Source organism: Haliotis rufescens, unplaced genomic scaffold (genome assembly GCF_023055435.1).
Source record: "Haliotis rufescens isolate VD_foot unplaced genomic scaffold, xgHalRufe1.0.p SCAF_18, whole genome shotgun sequence".
Classification (NCBI taxonomy): Eukaryota; Metazoa; Mollusca; class Gastropoda; order Lepetellida; family Haliotidae; genus Haliotis; species Haliotis rufescens.
Genome location: NW_025963868.1, coordinates 27,950,572 through 27,958,008, shown reverse-complemented (window position 1 = coordinate 27,958,008; position 7,437 = coordinate 27,950,572).

The window sequence follows — 7,437 nt, the reverse complement described above, 5'->3', positions numbered from 1 at the left end:
GCCCTTGCCTTGGGAAGATGAGAAACAAGTGGATATTGAGGGTATGACTTCTGTTAACCCTTGTTATCCTTTATACTACCCTTTCTAGTCACCAATAAAAGCAAGGAGAACCATTCCTTTCTTTTGTCCTTCGTTTGTTGTTTAAAGCCGCAGCTACATGACGGCGGTCTGTAAATAATCGCGTCTGGACCAGCCAATACAGTGATTTACATCATGAACATCGATCCACGCAATTGGGATACGATGACATGCATCAACATTGATACTAGGAAGTGAGTGTGTGCGTATGGTTTTACGCCGCTTTTAGCAATATTCCTGCAATATCACGGCGGGGGACACCAGAAATGGGCTTCACACATTGTACCCATGTCGGGAATCGAATCCGGGTCTTCGGCTTACGAGCGAACGCTTTAACCAAAAGGCTACTCGACCGCCCCGATACTAGGAATCAGTAAACAGCATTAACAACACAAGAATGCCACATTTGTTTGAAAACCATCTTACAAAAGATATTTATTAGAAATATACATTATGATCAGATTATACATACGTAGACACAAACATAAACAGACACTGACACAGATGTTCAGACACAAGTAGAATAGTAAATATACTCCTCTCATGATATATACACTTTAACTGGCAACAATGACAGGCTTAAAATAAATGGTTCTCAGGAAACATTGAAGAACTTAGTTCATCCTATTTTTGTGATAGTGTGATACAGTGAACTGCAAGGACATCCGATATTTCAAAGTGTGATGGAGTTGTGATGTCCGACATTTCATTGTGTGATACAGTGAACTGCAAGGACATCCGATATTTCAAAGTGTGATGGGGTTGGGATGTCCGACATTTCATTGTGTGATACAGTGAACTGCAAGGACATCCGATATTTCAAAGTGTGATGGAGTTGTGATGTCCGACATTTCATAGTGTGATAAAGTGAACTGCAAGGACATCCGATATTTCAAAGTGTGATGGAGTTGGGATGTCCGACATTTCATTGTGTGATACAGTGAACTGCAAGGACATCCGATATTTCAAAGTGTGATGGAGTTGTGATGTCCGACATTTCATAGTGTGATAAAGTGAACTGCAAGGACATCCGATATTTCAAAGTGTGATGGAGTTGGGATGTCCGACATTTCATAGTGTGATACAGTGAACTGCAAGGACATCCGATATTTCAAAGTGTGATGGAGTTGTGATGTCCGACATTTCATAGTGTGATACAGTGAACTGCAAGGACATCCGATATTTCAAAGTGTGATGGAGTTGGGATGTCCGACATTTCATAGTGTGATACAGTGAACTGCAAGGACATCCGATATTTCAAAGTGTGATGGAGTTGTGATGTCCGACATTTCATAGCGTGATAAAGTAAAGTCCAAGGACGTCCAACATTTCAAAGGTTTTATATTCATAAGAACAACGTTTGGATATTCTGAAAAAAGGCGTCAAGAAATTGAAGTGTTGTTAAAAGGTGTCTTGAAAAGAGGCTGAAAAAAAGTGATACCCCAAAAAAACACATAGGTTTCCTTACAACTGAGAACCAATACTTATTTTATAAGCCTCACTTGGAATATGAAACTCAATGCATTTGTTACAGACATTTTTTTAAGTGAAATCTTTAAAAATGAATTCAACTATATTCCGATAACTCTGAGTGTCAGCTTGATGTGGGAGGAAAGTCCGAAGAGATGCAGGCGTAACCACGGGTATGGTGCAGACAAACCTAGAAACATAATCAAGGCAAACCGGCACTTGACGAGTCAGTGATCCCATTAATAGTAAGGTTAGGATTAATGCTATTTAGCAGAATTCCAGTTTCATCATGGCATGTCTAGGGTTAGAGCCAAAAACTTGGAAAGATAAAATACCCTTGTAATATTAAACAATGGGGAAATTTGGAAACTTGTACTTGCCCACAGGAATCTGTACTGGACCTGGGCTAATGGGCTAGTGTTAAATTCTAACCCTGTACGTCAGCTTGACGTGGGAGGAAAGCCCGAAGTGATGCAGGTCTTAGATGTGGACTATTGTGGTGAAACCAGCATGGGAATGGTGCTGACAAACCTAGAAACCTCATCAGGGTGAATCTGGTATTCGCAAAAACAACCATAGGTTTCTGGCTTGACTGAGAGGCTTGCAGCTCTGCAGATCAAATAGCAGTGCCTAAAATAACTTGGCCAATAGTGTTCTTGATTCCACTGATAAAGTTTGGTCTTCACATAGTCCAATTTGATGGTCATTATGTTTGCTTGTTTCTTTATTTTTTGTTATATGCCGCACTCAGCAATATCTATATGACGGCGGTCTGTAAATAATCAATGTGGACCAGACAATCCAGTGATTGACATCATAAGCATCGATCTATGCAATTGGGGTACAGTGAGATGCATCAAACAAGTCAGCAAGCCTGACCACCTCATCCCATCAGTTGCCTCTTGCGACAAGCATGGGTTGCTGAAGACAAACCTTGAAAAAGCAGGAGCAGAAGTATGAGTATTGTCATATGAGTGTTACGTTTGATACGGAGAAACACATGCTGAACAGGAACTGCTCAAGGACAGACCCAATAACTTGCTTTACAGATGCCCTGAACGGTATTTCAGTCATGTCAGTTAAGAGATCTAGACTACCAGTTGTCGGACTTTGCCTCCTGCTTGTGGGTTTCACCGAAGCGTTAAACCCAACTCACTCACGCACTTGCTCAACAGTGGTACCACTGTTGAGCAAGTGAGTGAGTGAGTGAGTTAGGTTTAACGCCGCTTTTAACAGTTTTCCAGTTATCAGGTCTCAGACGTTTAACCACTTCGGTGAAACCCACGAGCACGGGTATGGTGCTGACAAACCTAAAAACACAATTGGGGCGAACCGTGATTCGAACCCACAATCATAGGTTTCTGGCGTGTCCAAGGGATACAACTCTGCACAGTGAATCGCGGCGCCCTAGACGACTACCCGTGCCCCCAGTACCACTGTGGACGTAAGTAGTGTCATAGTACTCTTTCTACAAAGAGCAGGGATTTATCCAGGATACAAACTAAGTTTGTGTGTTTGTTTGTTGTTTAACGCCGCACTCAGCAGTAAGACCATAAGGACCAATCATTCCTATCTCTCTATGGCAGAAATATGACAAACCAGAGATGAAATGGCTTTCAAATCCTTGACAGCAAAGCCAAGCATCAAAGGGACACAACTCTGCACAACCACTTGTGAGGCTGCGACCACAACATCATTTCTACCAGGGTGAGCGAGTATGTTTTTACGCCCATTTTGCAATATTCCAGCAATATCATGGCAGGGGACACAAGAAATGGACTTCACACATTGTACCCATGTTGGGAATTGAACCCGGGTGTTCGGTATGATGAGCGAACGCTCTCACCACGAGGCTACCACGAGCATCATCATTGTTATGACATCAGTTTTACTTCCCCCCCACTAAGGCAACATTTCATAAGAAGTGTGGGTGCATCAACAGGCCTTGCTCATATTCCGGAGGCAAGAGAGTTAGTTAACTGACTATAAAAGTCCAGTTACCACCCTTTCCGAACTAGGCTGGAATTATGGAGTTATATTTTGGCTGGACTAACGAATCTATGCATAGTCCAATCAAAATTGCATAACGAAATCGACATCCGGTTCATTAACTGCAAGGATTTGCAAAGCATGTGTACTGCCAACTCGGTGTAAACAGATATTTTCCACATTTTTTCATGTTTTTAATGAAGGCGCTGATCTGGTTTGATGCACTTTGTGAAATAGAGACGTTTTATCACAATACAGATTTTGATTATCGACCAGATCGTCTTGACTGGGCAGCGCCATATTGTTTGAAGCAAATTCAAGTGACATGAGAGGTGGAATGTGATAGGTCAATCGGAGGGACATAGAAGGGACATAACTCGTAATAGCAAATGGAGGCGCTAACAATCGAGCCAAGCATTCAGGCCTAGCTCACAAAGGGTGGACACTGAACTTTTATCGTCAGTTGACTCCCGTACCTCAGGAAGATGGGACTCACATTACTTTTTGATTGGTTTACAGATCCACCAATGGTAAAGATCGCTTTGACAATAAAAATAATCCAAAATATTTTTATATGACAAAAACATTGTGAACACATTTAAATGAAAATCTGATTATTTGTATATTGTGGCATTAAGCTATGTTAAGTGGCAAAGCTAATGTGCTATGTATGTTAAATTTGGTACACAACATCCCACACATTTGACATCAGAAAAATAATTTAAGGATACCGTATTCGACATAATTAGCGCCCTGCTCTAATAAGCGCCCACAGCGATATATGCTAATATATTGGCTAGTGAACAATCCTAATAAGCACCCCTTCTGTTTGATCAATGTACACAATATTTCTTTATTTGCGTATAATATGCACTCGTGTGTTACATGCGCCCTTATTTATGGGTATTTAAATATATCTGTCGTATATAAACATTCCAGGCTGTAGGCATAAACCACGAAATTTACGATCTTTCAACTCTTTTTTTCACCAAAATAATATTCCAATAAGAGCCCCCTATTTCTAAATTTGAGAGCGCCCTGGGCGCTTATTACGTCGAATACGGTACATCAATACCCCTGACTGAAAATGTCAAGACATTCATGAGAGCAGAGAGCCTTGATGGGGTTGTACTATTTAGCATAAAACAACTAACAGTCATTTTTTATCATAAAAGATCAATGTATAATGTCTATAAAAAATGCTTAGCGTAAATTAAACATCTGCATGCTAAATTCTCATAAAATTTGTATGTAACAAGAAGTAGCAATACAACAAAACCAGTCAGCGTTTGTTTTTTGCAAAACAAATTGCAGTAATGAAACAAAAGCAGAACTGTCCCCATCTTTCCTCACAGATTGAATATCTGTGTTCGCATAGAAATGATTAGTCTGTCTTACAGACCCTGATAGAAATATATATCAAATACAGCCCATGCAAGTCTATAATGTTTGGCAAGTCTAGATTACTGCAGTATCAGGCTAGAAAATGAAGAGAGTCACTGGGCTCCCTTTTGCTATATTTTTATTAAGATAACTGAACAACTGTTTTTTCTGTACGATATGTTCATTTTAGAGACTAGATGTTAGTCTAAGAAATGATTTCACATCTTAGACTTAACTTAACACATTGTTACTTATTTCAGGGTATAAAATCCCCCCAATTTCATTCAGACAACTGGACTGACAAATTTGCAAAATTACCAGACCAGATAAAAATCAAGGTTTATAGTTAGTTTACCTCTCACGTTGAATTAAAACAAGAATGCTTAGGTAATGTAGGGAATACAATAACAGCCCGACCATAGGGCATGCAACTTTTCAAAACTGACCGTTTGAAACTCGCTACGAGTGAGTGAGTGAGTGAGTATGGTTTTACGCCGCTTTTAGCAATATTCCAGCAATATCACGGCGGGGGACACCAGAAATGGGCTTCACACATTGTGCCCATGTCGGGAATCGAACCCGGGTCTTCGGCGTGACGAGCGAACGCTTTAACCACTAGGCTACCCGACCGCCCCGAAACTCGCTTGGAACAAATTGCCTCAGGATTTATTTTACCAGTGCATTTCTACAAGGTCCCCAAAACAACACACTAAAGTCCCATGCACTCATAGTAGGAAATATGTCTAAATTGCATAATCCAATATGGCCACCAATTATCAGTATATCTTCCATATTTCAGATGAGGTTCAATCTAGTGATAAATGAAAACATGTGTTGTATTGCAAAATAGCTATATTATGTTCTAACAAGATATTCACAACAGTAACTCAACATTTTGGCAATTGACAAATCTACAAAAATTCAAGATGGTGGAGGGGCATGTGGACCTGGTGGAGGCTGAGATTTTTTATCGAGACTTGATATGTTTTCAGTTACAGCTACAAAACCAAATATGTTTTTCTCCAAAGATTTGGGCCTGATTTTATATATGAAGAAAAACACCTTGCAACAATATCATTTTTGGGGCAGGCACTTTCTCAATTTTTTCAACAGTCTGAAAACATACATCTTTTTTCACAACTTTTCAAGGGCAATATATTTTTTGGTGATAAAATTCCAGCACATTAAGATTGCATTCAATCCAATAATGTATAATAAAGCATTAAAGCGTCTTTCATTTTTTTCTTCCGTTAGCATGGTTATCGGTGACAATATTGCTGAGCAAAAACATCAACTAACACAAAGACATTAAGGATTCCAAAATGAGAATTTTAACTGACATTCACTGCAGACATGGAACCAAATGTTGGTAAAAGCGATATTAGTACTAAGATGATCGTAAGTCCCACGAATTACCATTGATTTATGACAGTCGTAGCGCTAAGATTGCTGATTGCTAATAAGTCCATGATCTGACAGAAGTATGCATGCATGAAAATATCATTTAAATACTTTATCTAATGCACCCTTCAACATGTTTAAAGCGTAACCCTAATGATAATAATCTAAGCAGATTTACTTATATAACAGCTGCTGACAAAACCTAAATAAACTTGCGTGAGGCAATGTCTTTGCATGAATGACACTTACTGAAACGTGATGTACCCATTCACCCACGGAGGTTCTTGCACGACGAGGACATAGTCATCTTTGACCATCTGACATGTCAGAGTCATAGATACCAGGGCCCTGTTCCACAAAGCGATCGTAGCGCTAAGTCAGTCGTAACTCCCATTCTTTAACACTGACTTACGACAGTTGTTGCACTAAGATCGCTTTGTGGAATGGGTCCCAGGGCCCTGTTCCACAAAGCGATCGTAGCGCTAAGTCAGTCGTAACTCCCATTCTTTAACACTGACATACGACAGTCGTTGCACTAAGATCGCTTTGTGGAATGGGTCCCAGGGCCCTGTTCCACAAAGCGATCGTAGCGCTAAGCTAAGATGATCGTAACTTCCACACTTTTTCATTGGCTAGCGCTAAGATCGCTTTGTGGAACGGGTCCCAGGAGACTATTCCATACTGCAAGCAAAAACCTATATCAATACTTAAGGGTTTGTATACACTAGTGAATAGGCTGCTACGTGGCATAGTAATGTCTGGTTTTGAGATTTAGGCAGCAAATGAAATGAGGTCGTTTACTAGTCATGGACTTCAAATGAGTGAGTGAGTGAGTATGGTTTTACGTTGCTTTTAGCAATGTTCCAGCAACATCACGGCGTTGGACACCAGTAATGGGCTTCACACATTGTACCCATGTCTGGAATCGAAACCGGGTCTTCGGCGTGACGAGCGAACGCTTTAACCACTTGGCTACCCGACCGCCCCGGACTCCATGCATGACCTTTGTGTGAACTCCAACTGCCTTACACTACAGCTAAGTGCAGAGAAGATACCACCTTGCCGTTTGTGCAATGTGAGTCGTGCGATCATTGGTTTTAACTCTAACTGGGCTAC